Here is a 13,634-nt window from a genome sequence, read left to right as displayed (position 1 = left end):
ATGACATTTTGAGAGATGCTCATAGTCCCCTGGAACTAGTCGACCTAGGAGGGCAAGGAGCAAAATCTATCCTTTATGTCCCTCTTACCAAATTAGTATAGGCCTCAAAGTATGTCTCTTAAACATCCATGAAGGTTAGTTCCACCAGTCTGATACTTTTAATTACTGTGTGTCATATAGATAAATCTTGGGCAAAGACCAATTGTTCTCAGATAAACCTTACCTAGACATATGTTTCTTGATCTGCTATGTATAATTTGCCAGTGGGTTGTAGGAGTAATATGGTTCCCTCTGGTTCTCAAAACTAGCTAGGCATTATTTATCTCTCGCATGGTCTCACCCCTCCACCACAGTTTTCCCACTCAAGGTGCCCCCATTTCCCCCCTTTCCAGAAGCCTGGAAAGTCTGTTTCCTTGTTGTCATGCACTACCCCTGGTTCTTACAATCTTTCTGCCCCTTCTTCCACAATGGTACCTGAGCCATGGGGGGATAAGGTTTAATACAGGAGTCCTATCTATGGCCATGCATGCTGCAGTCTTGAGTAAGAACTTACCTGAGATCTAACCCCACCTTGTGTTTTCTTTGGGTTTGTCTTGGCTTGCTTTTTGTATAACCCTTGGCATTTTCTACGTGGTATACATAACGTCATCTACAGTTTTATTTTCTGTTTCCACCTCTGCATCTGTCTCTCCTTGCCTCAGTGCACCGGAGAGTGCTTGGTGGGCAGTGCTGTGTGGGAGGGTACGACAATACCTCTTTCCCTTGCTCCCAACTTTAGAGAAGGAAAGCATTTAGTCTTTCATCCTAAATATAATATTTGCTCTGTTTTTTTTTCTTTTCTGTAAAAAGCTTTTTATTATGTGAAAGACCTTCCATTTGATTTTTTAAAACTATCTGGCTATAAAAAGTGGGATGGGGTAAATTACTCTTTCTGTGTATTCTAGTATCACTGGCAGAAGCCACTGCACCCCCAATGGTCATGAGGTTGGCACCTCTGCCTTCTCTCAGGGATCCACCAGCTCAGAAAAAACATCCAAACACAAATCTTATAAGAAAACAAGGCCCAGGTTCCCTCTAGTACCAGCTAGCTACTCCTGGAAAACAGGCTCACTGAGGAGTGGAAAGCCTGCTTTGTGCCCTCCTTCCTTCCTCCCTCCATCACTTCCATTTTGTTTTGTTTTGTTTGCAACAGGGTCTCACCATGTATCCCTGACTGACCTGGAACTCACTCTGTAGACCAGGCTGACCTCAATCTTACAGAGATCTCCCTGCCTCTGCTTTCTGAGTACTGGGATTAAAGGTGTAGACCACCAGGCTCAGCCCACTACTTTCTTGTGGAAGAGCTCTAGTCTTTCACTTCAAATAGTCCCTGGTTTTTAGTGTGTGAGCAGGATCCAGAGTTCTGAGATAGCTAATTATGACTGGTTTTCTGCTTTAGTGGTGGTTTGGAGTGATGGGCCAATCCCTACAAGTTTCCGTTCCACCATTTTGTTCCTGTGTCTAATTTTGTACTTCTTTTCCTAATCCGGACTATTCTCTGGTTTGATTACAGGTCTTATAATTTATAATTTATATTTATATGTAAATAGAGGTAAATATCTGTTTCTATGCAGTGTTAGTGCCAATCTTTGAAGCTCCAGATAAAATTGACTCGTTTTTTAAATTACTATGTACTGCTCTTCAGTTAGAGAAAAATAGAAGACGGCCATCTGCAATGTTGAAATCAGCGTTCATGAAGGATTCCCTTCTTCACATCTATTTATGTTTTGTATTTTCCTGCAAGCTTGTCACAGTCATGGTGAACTTTATTCTATGTGTTCTGTGTGTTGTGATCTCACTGTAAGTGGGCTCTCCTTCCCCAGTCTTTCTTGCAACTTCATTATCTATATGTATGAAGGCTACTGATTACTCTTCGTCAATCAGAAATCCTGGTAACTTACTGAATTATTCCTATATTTTATTTAGCTTTATAATGTTTCTTTGCAAATCTTTGATTATACCACCATATCATCTGCCTGTAAATACAGCTTTGTTTGCTATTTTTCAGTTCTGCTTTTCTGATAATTAACTTACCTCCACGTACAGTTCTAAATACTTCTGGAGGTACGAGCATCCTCATCCTCTGAATTAATTACTTTTCTCACTTCTGTGCTCAAATACCTGACAAGAAGCCATTTAAGGGAGGAAGGATTTATTCTGGCTTCAAGTCTGAAAGGATCACTCATTATGGCAGGAGAGACGTCATCAGGAGCAGGAGGCCTGCTGGTCGCACTGCATCTACAGTCAGGAAGCAGAGCGAGAACCGGAAGTGGGCCCAGACTATTAAACCTCAAGACCCATCCCCCGTGTCCCACTTCCTCCAGCAAGTCTCCACCTCCTGTGGGTTCCACAACCTTCCTACAGGGCACCAGCAGCTGGGGACCCCATGCTCAAACACATGAACCTATGGGGATATTTCACATTCAAAGCACAGCACCGTCTCATTAAATTTATTGGAAATGTCTATAGTGTTTCCTCATTAAGTAAACCACTGGAGTTAGGATCGGTGTGTATATTCTGTTATGTAAAGGGAACACCAGTAAATTCTTATTTTCTTCTGTAATCAGGAATGCTTGTGAAGTTGTTTTTCAATCAAGCAGATAAACACATTTCATAATTAACATCGTAGCATAAAGTTACTTTATGATATATTTTAAGGTAACTTTGTAGATTTTATTTTATTTTATTTTTTGTTTTTTTAAGACAGGGTCTCCCTGTAGCCCCAACTGACCTGGATCTTGCTATGTAGACCAGGCTGGCCTCGAATTCACAGAGATCTGACTGCCTCTGCCTCCCAAGTGCTGGGCCTCCCAGGAGTCTAGGCTGAGGGAAAGGAGAGTCTGGCCCAGGCATAGTCTCTAACTCAGGTCCTGGATGGCACACATCGCCACAGTCCCAATTTCCTTGCCATCTTTGGGAAAGACTGTCAGGGTTTGGCTCTGAGGAAAGAGGACGCTCAAGACCATATAGTGCTGTACTCTAATTGATGACAAACTCATGTTCCTGTGAGTGTCTTACATGAAGAGAAACCAGAACCATGATTCCCCCAGAACCTCCATAGTCATCTTTTCCATCTTCCTGCATCCCCATGGGAAATGATGCAGGGGAAGGTGATACCTCCGACATGAGGGTCTTTAGAGTTAAGTAAATGCCAACCACTCACATGATGGGCAGCACAAGCAAGCCAGGGGCCTCCCTCTTCCCACTCACAGAAGCCTGCTGACCTGGAGGGGACTCTTTAGTCCTTCAGGCAGGCCTTTCTGGATGGCAAGTGATAACCTTTCCATAGTGCATTTGGGCACATGTGGATGGAGAGTGATTTTCTTTGGGCCCTATACTTTTTATTTATTTGTTTGTGTGTTGATTTATCTGTTTATATGTATGAGTGCTTTGCTTGCATGTAAGTGTACCAGTGACGGGTAATGCCAGAAGAAGGAGGTGGATCCCCCAAAACTGGAGTTGCAGATGGTTGTTAGTCATCATGTGGGTGCTGGGAACTGAACCCGGGTCCTCTACAGGAGCATCCAGTGCTCTTAGCTGCTGCACCTTCTCTTCAGCCCCTGGCTCGGTACTCTTTAATGTGTTCACCCTCTTTTCTGTCTGACCTCCTTCTCTCACCCAGTTTTTCACCGAGACTTGTAGAGAGCGACTGAGCAATCAAACCTCTGCTCCATCCAGGCACAGGGTACATGCCTGCTATCCCCTCTACTCAGAACCTGAGGCAGGAAGATTACTTGAGCCCAGGTTCTTGAGTCCAGTGTGAACAACATAGAGAAAATCTGCCTCATAGAAACAAAGGAGCTGGAGAGATGGCTGAACAGTAATCTTCAGTTCAATAATAGAGCATGTGCTCTTACAGAGGACCTGAGTTTGGCTCCCAGCAGCCAGCTCAGGCAGCTCACAGTTGTCTGTAACTCCATCTCCAGGGAACCTGATGCCCTCTACTGACCCCTGCAGGCACCTGAATGCATGTGCACATACCCATACACAGACAGGCAGACACACAGACAGGCAGAGACAAACATAGACACAGATGCACGATGCACAGACACATACACACACAAATATGTAATAAAATAAATCTTGCTGGGCATGGTGGCACACACCTTTAATCCCAGCACTCGGGAGGCAGAGGCAGGTGGGTCTTTGTGAGTTCAGGGCCAGCCTGGTCTACATAGTGAGTTCCAGGACAGCTGGGGCTACAGGGAGACGCTGTCTCAAAAAGACCAAAAAAAATCTTAAAAAATTAAGGATATGGCACCAGAGGCGAGAACTCTGCTCCCAGATTCCTCTGGTTCTGCTTCCGAGCTAGGGGAGTTCTGACATCTCTTACTTGGGGGAAAGAGAGAAAGACAGAAAGATCTTGCGTCACTATGAGTCTTTATCCTGCATCAGGCAAATGGAGGGAAAGGTACATCCAGCACCTGCTCTTTAACCGTCTTCAGCTCAGTAACAGAGCGGAGTCTTTTGCCTTCCTTCACCGATCAGACCTGCCTCACACATCAGCAGTGATTCTTCCACACATGATGCAGTGCAAGGGAAGTGTCTGTGCATAAGCTACGGTCCTTTCACAGAATGGGCGTGTAATACAACGATGGGGTGAGTTACAATTACAGATATATGAAATTTAATGAAAAATTATCAGAGCAAAATGAGCCCTAAATACCAATGCATACTCCAAGTTCTTTTATCTCAAACATTTTTACTGAGCTCTCGCAAAGTCGAACTGAAAAGTGAGGAGTGCGTGCAAAGCTTGTCATGTAGACAGGTTCCCGCTGGCGTCAAGATGCGCTGTCTTGGGAGTCCCTATATCCCCTTCCAAAAGGCCTGTGGTGTGCTCCACTCTTGTCTGTAGGGAGGGCCTACTGAAGGAGTTAAGGCAAGTGCACTATTACTAAGGTCTTAAAAATGAAGAGAATCAGGGCTGGGGGGATATTGAGTGGACTTGGATAGCATGTGTGAAGACTTAGGTTCAATCTCTGGTACTGTACAAAAATGCAGTTACCTTTCAGCACAGAATGAGCAAAAGAAGCAGGACAGGTGACAGTGGACGAAAACAGTTCAGTTGATGGAAAAGAGGTAGGAGAGCTTGAGGCTAAGTCATTCTCTACTGGAAGCAAGAATGCTTCCAATCTTCCATATTTTCTGTGAGAACTGGTGACAGAACCAAGCCATGCCTTGGGAGAATAAACCTCGTCTATGTGCATGAGACGTCCAGGGAACGGCAGGAGGCAGTGAGAGTTCCCAAGAGGCTGGCATTGGGTTTAACGTCACAATGGTCAGAGCAGGACAGAAGGAACTTATGGTGCGTTCCACGAGGACCTGCAATCCAGGAGAATGAAGGAAATTGAAGGGGAGAAATGAGAGTCAAAAAGGCCACAAGGGGCGGATGACTGAACCCTGACCATTGGAGACTGAAGCCAGTTCTGTCTGGCCAGAAGGAAGACAGGGAACTGATCTCATAAACACTTAGTCCTCAGGTATAGAAAGCAGAAGAGGCTGGACACTCAGACCATAAGCAAAATGAACTCTGAATTTTGAATGAGAGCCCTGGGCTCCAGTTCTGATCTGACCATAAGTTCACATATCCATGTGTCTAAGGTTTAGTAACCCTGAACACTTCAGCTCTAAGGGAATCTCTGTTCCCCACAGCCCATGTAAACTTGAAAGGACACCAAGCATTTAATCTGGATGGACAGCTACTATCTGAACTTTCTGGTACAGATCCCTGACTGGTACCCATGCTGAGGAGAAAAACATCAACAGGGTAGATGTGAAGCAGTCAATCTGTAAAGGGTTGTGTTCTGAGCTGTGAAATGTAGAGGTGATTCAGCCTGGGACAGAGGAAGACAAGCTGTCTATCCATCACCAGGTTAACTAGTTGCTCCTCATGAGAAGCCAGAGAGAGAGAGAGAGAGCAGATCAGTGAAGGAGGGACAACTCTAAAGTCCTACAGAAGGCCCTGGTCTTTGTGGGGCCTGGTATCTTACAGGATGGTAAGAACATCTCAAACCAAAGCACATCCAAATATCTTTGGTACTCAGTTTTTCATGTCTGTGAAACGGGTATAGCAGAATCATGTGTTATTCAGAGATCACAAATTACTGGTTTTATGAAAATGAGCATCTCTTAGCCTCAAATGTAAAGGCATAGTCATGATCATTTATTAATAAGCATGGGAGTCTTGGCATGGTGGCACATGCCTTTAATCCCAGCACTCAGGAGGCAGAGGCAGGCAGATCTCTTTAAGTTCAAGGCCAGCCTGGTATTGAGTTCCAGGCCAGCTGGGGCTACAGAGAGACCCTGTCTCAAAAAGAGGACAAAAAGCACAGGAATAATCATGAGTAAACTTTATACCTATCTTGCATTAGTTTCTCCATAAAGATGGAGAGATGTGTGACATCCAAGAATCCTTTGAACTCTAAAATTTGCAGCTTCTAGGATCTGAGAATTATCTTCCTCAGGGCGCCTTTCATGTCACGATTCCTCAGGCTGTAGATGAAGGGATTGACCAAGGGTGTCACCACTGTGAAGATGACAGTGGCCACAGTGTCCTGTACTGAGCAGGAGGATGAAGGGCGCATATAGACACCCAGGATGGCCCCATAGAAGAGGGAGACCACAGTGAGGTGAGACCCACACGTGGACAGAGCTTTCTTTATCCCTCGGGCAGAGGGCATCTTCAAGACATTAGAGAAAATATAAATGTAGGAAACAACAATACATGTGAATGGTGTCAGAAATATCACCCCACCCACAGTGAAGACCATCAAGTCATTGATAAAGGTGTCAGAGCAAGAGAGCTTCAGGATAGGGTAGGGGTCACAGAAGAAGTGGTGCACAGCATTCTGGGAACAAAAGGTGAGTCAAACCATGAGGACAGTGTGCAAGAGAGCATGCAGGTTGGTAATGACCCAGGATATGGCCACCAGAAGGACACAGAGTCTGGGCCTCATGATCATGGTGTAGTGGAGTGGGCGGCAGATGGCAACATAGCGGTCATAGGCCATCACGCTCAGGAGGAATCCATCCATGTTGATGAAGGTGATGAAGAAGTAGATCTGGACCATACACTCTGTGTAAGAGATGGACTTGCTTCCCATGATGTGATTCACCAGCATCTTGGGGACTGTGACTGAGGAAAAGCAGACGTCGACACTGGAGAGGTTGGCCAAGAAGAAGTACATGGGCGAGTGGAGATGAGGGTCCCGGCCGATGGCCAGGATGATGAGGAGGTTCCCAGTGATGGTGACCACGTACATCCCCAAGAACAGCCCGAAGAGAAGCTCTTCTTGCTCTGACTTTCCGGAGAGTCCCAGGAGGAGGAACTCTGTGACCATCGATTCATTGTCCCATTCCATGTCTATGAGGGACAAGTGTCATCATACAGTAAGATCATTTGCCAACACGTGAAGAAAAAGAAAAGCCATTTTTCTATTTTGTAGGAGTTTACTGGCTGGTTTAGAATAAACCTGAATACAGTTCTTTTATTGTGCAGTTTTATAGGGAAAAATTGGCCAATTTTAACAGGCTGTAGTTTTCTTAATTTTATTCCCATTTACTGAGTGCCACAGTCAGGAACTTTCCTATACAATATTTACCTTAGTCTAATAATTGAGGTCACATATTCACTTTATAGATGAAGACATTTATGATAGGGTCATTGGGTTTTTAAAGTCATATTCACAGAGTCAATAGAAAAAGCTCAAAGCATGCTTTTGAGCTTAGTCTCTACTGTATCTTGAATAGCTTTCAAAACAGAATGCTTAGCCAAGTGGCAAGCGCCCCCTTAAGCATCATGCTGTCATCCTGAAGGGTTTTATTCTCTGACTTCCCTATTTTTTTGAAAAACTAGGACGTGTGTGGGCTCTGGTAGAACTGTCTGTTTGCATTTGTCACTGAGATGCCCTCAGTGCAGTTCACAGGTGTTGGTCTGTGACATGAGCTGCTGCTCTGAAGTCTGTGTGCAGTGCCCCACCCCCGCACCCGCAGTTGGGAAAGGACAGTCAGCTGCCTACCATATAGGTATTTTTGTTTCTGGATGATAAACAGCACCTTTCTGAGGTCTATCCAAAAGTTAAACCAGGACTGATGAGTGATCTTAACCAGGTGGAGTGATAGGTAAAGCAAAATATTTTGAGTACAGGACCCCTGAAATAATTCACCGTGTTAAACCAGGAAAGGACAGCACTGCTTGCCTGGGAGAGCAAAGGACACTAAAGAGCAGTAGCTGTCTGTGAGGTAGTCTGACGGCAGGGGCAGAGGACACCACAGGGGATGTCCGGGGGGGGGAATGCTTGTAGGAAATGCATATTGTGGAGACAAGAACTGTTCCTAAGATAATTAAATTAGTGAAATTAAGGGAAGAGAGCTGAGACAGGAAAGTTTTTATTTTGATTAGCTAGAGCTACAGGATAAAGAGCAGAGTTAGAGAAAACTAGACTGCTCCTGGGGACTTAAAGCGGACCGTCTATGCCGAAGAATACAGGAGCACGTTCTGAGGTGCCATCAAGTCAGACAAGGGCGCCTGGCCTGGCAGGTCCTGAAGACAGGTTCCCACATTAGAAGCAAAGATAAGGAGAGTACCAGGGTGTGAGGGAGGTTGGTCCTGCCCACATGAGGTTGCTACCAAGGTCAAATGTTGAGAATAAGCAGCTGAAATTCTCCTGTGTTCTCCCATTGCAGTGTATGTGAGGTAGCCTGCCTTTGGGAGAGTCTCTTACTGGAAACCAGCACTATCTCATGGTTTAAATCCCAGCTTCCATAGGAAACTACTGCATCACACACCTAACTCCCTTTACACTGATTGGATATTAGTTAGGCATCCTTTGAACTAGAACTCATCACCCCCACAGCTTCCTCCTGGTGAGAGAGTTCGTCTGCCACTCCTTTAGTAGTAACTTCTAGTTTATGTGACTTAAGAAATTTGATGTCTGCTTTGGGCTGGAGAGGTGAATCAGCGGTTAAGAGTGCTCGCTGTTCTTACAGAGGACCCGGGTTCGATTCCCCACACTCACATGGTGACTGACAACCACCTCTAAGAACTGTTCCAGGGAATCCGACACCCTTTATTAAAAAAAAAAAAGAAAAAAGAAAAAAAAAGAACTTTGATGTCTGCTTTCATGCATTAGTCTCCTGTAAGCCAAGCTCACAATGGTGCCTGAGACATCCGACTTAGTTTTACCACTGAGCTTGGGTCCCTGGACCATAACACTGAAGGCTTATTAGTCCCTGGACTCCAGTACAAGCCTACTTCCCTTTGTGGGCTCAGAATAGTATCCAAGGTAGCTTGACGCTGACACTCCTTTACTGTAGAATCATGGCCATGAACACAGAAACAACTGGTTCAAACATGGAAGTTAGGAACAGAACAGGAGGGCCTCACATGTCTGAGTGAAAACTCTCTGTTTTGAGGTGGTGGGAAGTGGAGCTCTTGGCTCAGAGCTTCTGACAAAGGTTATTAGGAACCTGTGGCCATTGCTCACAGAAACACCGACTCTAGTCATCCTTCCTTTTCTGTTGCCCTAGCTTTTATCTCCTCGTTGCAAAGGTCCTTGGTTCTGTGATGGATGACACATCCTGAAAAGCTGTATACACCAGATCAAGACCTCGATTAGACACAGAGTGGGTTGGTGGAATTGCTCCTCCCAGTTCCTGAGAATCTGGCTGTGGTTACACTTAGCCAGCCGTTCCCTCCCCAGCTGCTCCAGTCCTCTCACCTGGCCGCTCTCTGCTCCTCTCCGGGGCTTTCACAGAATCCCCATCTCTACTGGACCCGTCCTGGACCTGGATGCTGGGCAATTCACAATGTGGGGTGGGGGGTGAGAACCAAGGGATGCTTCTTACTGGAGGGCGTTTAGAATGAGATGCCTGCCTCTCTTAGCTGAAGCTTGGATGATAGAAGAAAACAAAAAGAAGCTCCTCTATCCCCGGAGATTTCCTTGAGAAGTGTCATCATGCTGGGGCGTCCCCAGGGTCTGGTCCTCAGAGGTCCTCATTAGGGATACACCCTAAATGCTCGCTGTTTGCATTCTGTGTAGACCAAAGAAATAGGTATGGAAAAACTTAGCTCATGTGTAAATACTTTTCCAAAGTTTTGTGTCTTTTTATTAATATAAGCATTTAAAATAAAAAAGTGACTCTCTGACCATCACATTTATTTGTATATAATTTATTTTCATTATCATTCAATTGAAATCATCACTCATTTCCACTCTGGTTTCTCTTTTTCTGTCTGTAGGCATGACATCTTCTTACTTACAGTATGATCCCGTGACCCCACAACAGTGTTTGCTACGGCATAAATGGGAAACTCAAAACTGATAGAAATGAAAACTTTCTAGACTGTGCAACACATGTGGGGTTGTCAATTCAATGTGATGTCATGCATCACCCCAGCTTTCTCTTATCATTATTTGTATGTGTGTGTGTGTGCACATGCGTGTGCCAGCAGTCTCCTTGGGTGTTGTTCTTCAAGTGCTGAATACATTATTTTGTTTGTTTAGTTGATTAATTAGTGAATGGCCTGGATGTTTGTTGCAAGCACACTCATGTTGTTCAATGCCAGAAAAGGGTGTTGGATCCCCTGGAAGTTGAGATACAGACTGTTGTTAGCCGCCATGTGGGTGCTGAGAATGGAACTTGGGTCCTCTGCAAGAGCAGCCAGTGCTGTTAACCACTGAGCCCTCTCTCCAGCCCTTACTCTGCTTTCTTGAGACAGAGTCTCTTACTTGGTCTAGAACTTTCTGATTAGGCTAGGCTGGCTGGCCAGCAAGCCCCAGGTATCCACCTGTCCTGTCTCCTTGGTGCTGGGATTGCAAGTGTGTGCCATTGGATTTGGCTTTTTTATGTGGTTTCTGAGGACTAAACTCAAGTCCTCATGCTTACAAGGCAAGCACTTTATTGACTGCTTCCCCAGCCCCCGTTTTTATTCTTTCTTTGAATATACAAGTCAATATTACCAGGGAAACTAAAAGTAAACCCCACTGAGTTATTGATGTTATTTATGCTTTTCTAAAGCCTCATACTCTTCTAAGAAACTTTTCAGATGTTGCATTGTGTGCTGTGGAAACACAAGACAAAATTATCACAAGACCAAATGTGCGTCTGTGTATGTCTGTGTGTATCTGCATCAGGATCTTGCTATGTATCCTTGGCAAGTCTGGTCCTCACTCTGTATTCTAGGCAGGCTCAAACTCACAGTAATCCTCCTGCCTCAATCTCTTGAGGGCTGAGATTACAGGAGTTCACTGCTCCACCTGGGTTTTTTCCCCTTTCAGCACTCTAAATATCTTGTTGCACTTTGTTCTGTCTTGGTGAACAATCTGCTGCTGACTTTACTAGGGATGTATGCAATAGTCACTCCTGTCTCCCTGCTACCTTTACTAGGGATGTGTGCAATAGTCACTCCTGTCTCCCTGCTACTTTACTAGGGATGTGTGCAATGAGTCACTCCTGTCTCCCTGCTAACTTTAGTAGGGATGTGTGCAATAGTCACTCCTGTCTCCCTGCTACCTTTAGTAGGGATGTGTGCAATAGTCACTCCTGTCTCCCTGCTGACTTTACTAGGGATGTGTGCAATGAGTCACTCCTGTCTCCCTGCTGACTTTACTAGGGATGTGTGCAATGAGTCACTCCTGTCTCCCTGCTGACTTTACTAGGGATGTGTGCAATGAGTCACTCCTGTCTCCCTGCTGACTTTACTAGGGATGTGTGCAATGAGTCACTCCTGTCTCCCTGCTGACTTTACTAGGGATGTGTGCAATGAGTCACTCCTGTCTCCCTGCTGACTTTACTAGGGATGTGTGCAATAGTCACTCCTGTCTCCCTGCTGACTTTACTAGGGATGTGTGCAATGAGTCACTCCTGTCTCCCTGCTGACTTTACTAGGGATGTGTGCAATGAGTCACTCCTGTCTCCCTGCTGACTTTACTAGGGATGTGTGCAATAGTCACTCCTGTCTCCCTGCTGACTTTACTAGGGATGTGTGCAATGAGTCACTCCTGTCTCCCTGCTGACTTTACTAGGGATGTGTGCAATAGTCACTCCTGTCTCCCTGCTGACTTTACTAGGGATGTGTGCAATGAGTCACTCCTGTCTCCCTGCTGACTTTACTAGGGATGTGTGCAATAGTCACTCCTGTCTCCCTGCTGACTTTACTAGGGATGTGTGCAATGAGTCACTCCTGTCTCCCTGCTGACTTTACTAGGGATGTGTGCAATGAGTCACTCCTGTCTCCCTGCTGACTTTACTAGGGATGTGTGCAATGAGTCACTCCTGTCTCCCTGCTGACTTTACTAGGGATGTGTGCAATAGTCACTCCTGTCTCCCTGCTCTCAAAAATTGCTGTTTTTCAGCACCAGAACTGTACTATGCCTTGATGCGAGTCTCTGGATTTATACTGATGGGAGCCCTTGAGCTTCTTCAGTGTGTTCACTCATGTCTGTGTGCATGTGTTTGTGTATATGCACATGTATGTGAATGCATGCACATGTGTTTGTGCTTGCACATGTGACTTGGCATTGCCGTCTCCCTCTGTTGCTCTCCACCTTCCTGGAGTGGCCACTGGGCTCCTTTCTTTTAGCCTGAGGATGCCCCCAGCATTTCCTTCAGGACAGTTGGATAAGCAATTCCTTCAGACAAGATCTGTTGTCTGAGACAAGGTCTCACTGGGTTCCGGAGCTCTCAAATTTGGCTAGACTGGTTGGTCAGTGAGTGCCAGGGAACTTCCTGTCTCTACTTCCCCTATTACTAGCGACACCTGACTTTTAAAAAAAGTATTTTATTTATTTATTTTTTTTGTTTTGTGTGTATAAGTGTATTGGCTGCATGTGTGTAAGTGCACCCGTGTCCTGCAGTGCCCACGGAGATCAGAAGAGGGCGTCGGATCCCCTGGAACTGGAGTTACAGATGCTTTTAGCAGTCATGTGGGTGCTGAGAATTGAACCTGGGTCCTCTGCAAGAGCAGTCAATGCTCTTTACCACTGAGCATCTCTCCCAGTCCTTCATTTCTGCTTTATAAATTTGGGGTTGGAGATACAGCTGAGTGTTTGACCACCTGCCTAGCAAGCATGAGTTCCCAGATTCTATCCCCAATACCACAAGCATAAATGAATAAAAATAAAAACTACCAATTGTTATGTTGTAAGGTAATGTGATCAATTTTGGTAAAAGTAACATGGACAGTTTAAAACAAGAAGGAAAGCTCTATGTTAATAATAGTTCAAGTTATTTATAATCTCATTCAATTTTAAAACCTTATGTAATCAGTCATCTGTATCCATGATCTCTGCATACATCACCTTAACCAACTGCTCGAAAACGATGGAAGAAATTGCGTCTGTATGTAACAAGCAGAGACATTTTCTTCCTAAACAATATATGTTAACTCCTTATATTGCATTTCCCATAATAGCATTTATTATAAATGATTTAGAGAGTATTTAAAGGAAACAGGGTGATGTGTGAAGATTATATGCAAATAGCACGTCATTTTGTATGAGGAGGGGCTTCAGCAACTGCAGATCCTGATGTCCACAAACTTTGGCATTTGCGTGGGCCTTGACACTAATCCCCCACTGATGCCAAGGGATGGT

General features: G+C 45.0%; 1 pseudogene; it reads right to left on the bottom strand.

Annotated features, from left to right (window-relative positions):
* Positions 1-6,476: 6,476 nt before the first annotated feature.
* Positions 6,477-7,400, bottom strand: LOC103749387 (annotated as a pseudogene).
* Between the last annotated feature and the right edge of the window lie 6,234 nt (positions 7,401-13,634).

The sequence above is a fragment of the Nannospalax galili genome, unplaced genomic scaffold, assembly GCF_000622305.1.
Source record: "Nannospalax galili isolate Female #2095 unplaced genomic scaffold, S.galili_v1.0 scaffold1206, whole genome shotgun sequence".
NCBI classification, from domain to species: domain Eukaryota; kingdom Metazoa; phylum Chordata; class Mammalia; order Rodentia; family Spalacidae; genus Nannospalax; species Nannospalax galili.
This window is presented reverse-complemented; position numbering and strand designations above follow the sequence as displayed.